General features: G+C 47.9%; 1 protein-coding gene across 2 annotated transcripts in view; it reads right to left on the reverse strand.

Annotated features, from left to right (window-relative positions):
- c14h6orf136 (chromosome 14 C6orf136 homolog) overlaps positions 1-1,073 on the reverse strand; it is a 24,543-nt gene that overhangs the window by 16,141 nt on the left and 7,329 nt on the right. The window lies entirely within an intron of this gene.

Raw genomic sequence — 1,073 nt, forward strand, 5'->3', positions numbered from 1 at the left:
GAAAAGGCTGTTTGTCTCCTCTGTCAAGAGACGGTGTCGGTATTTAAAGAATACAACCTGCGCCGACATTATGAATCCAGTCACAAAGACAAGTATGCTAGCTTGCTAGGCCAAATGCGAGCTGAAAAAATCTCAAAGATAAAAACTGGACTGTTAGCTCAGCAGACTACATTTGTGCGGCAAACTCAGCTGAACCAAGCATCAGTTCGGGCCAGCTTTCGTGTTGCTCAGCTGATAGCAAGCTGCGGTAAACCTTTCACTGAAGGAGAGTTTGTCAAGAAATGTTTTAATGTTGTCGTGGAAGAGGTCTGTCCCGAGAAGAAAGATGACTTTAATGCTGTGAGTCTGTCGGCAAGTACAATTACCAGACGCGTTGAAGAAATTGGGGGTAATGTGTATGCCCAGCTGCAGCAGAAGACTAAAGATTTTGACTTTTTTTCGTTAGCACTGGATGAGAGCTTGGACGTGCAGGACACCGCGCAGCTTCTTATTTTTATTCGGGGAGTTACCGCCAACCTTGAGATGTGCGAGGAGCTGGCAGCCCTACAAAGCCTGAAAGGCACTACGACTGGGGAGGATATTTTCGACAAAGTATGTCAAACCATGGAACAGTTGGATCTGGACTGGGCAAAGCTTGCCAGCATCACGACTGACGGGGCTCCTAGTATGGTGGGCGCGTCTCGGGGTTTAATAGGACGCATGAACCGGGAGATGGAAGAACGGGGTCTCACCGCCCCGCTACAAGTACACTGCCTAATTCACCAGCAAGCGCTGTGCTGCAAAGTGTTGAAGTGGGATTCTGTCATGAAGGTTGTGGTATCGTGCATAAACTTCATCAGAGCAAATGGACTTAAACACAGGCAGTTCCAAAAATTTCTGTCTGAACTGGAGTCTGCGTACGGAGATGTGCTGTACTACACAGAGATCCGATGGTTGAGCCGCAGCAAAGTTTTGAGCCGTTTTTACGTGCTGCTACCTGAAATTAACGCATTTCATCAGACAAAAGGCAAAACGGTCCCAGAGCTGGTCGACCCAGCATGGAAATGGCACCTCGCATTTTTAACAGACGTGAC

The sequence above is a fragment of the Etheostoma cragini genome, chromosome 14, assembly GCF_013103735.1.
Source record: "Etheostoma cragini isolate CJK2018 chromosome 14, CSU_Ecrag_1.0, whole genome shotgun sequence".
Taxonomy (NCBI): Eukaryota; Metazoa; Chordata; class Actinopteri; order Perciformes; family Percidae; genus Etheostoma; species Etheostoma cragini.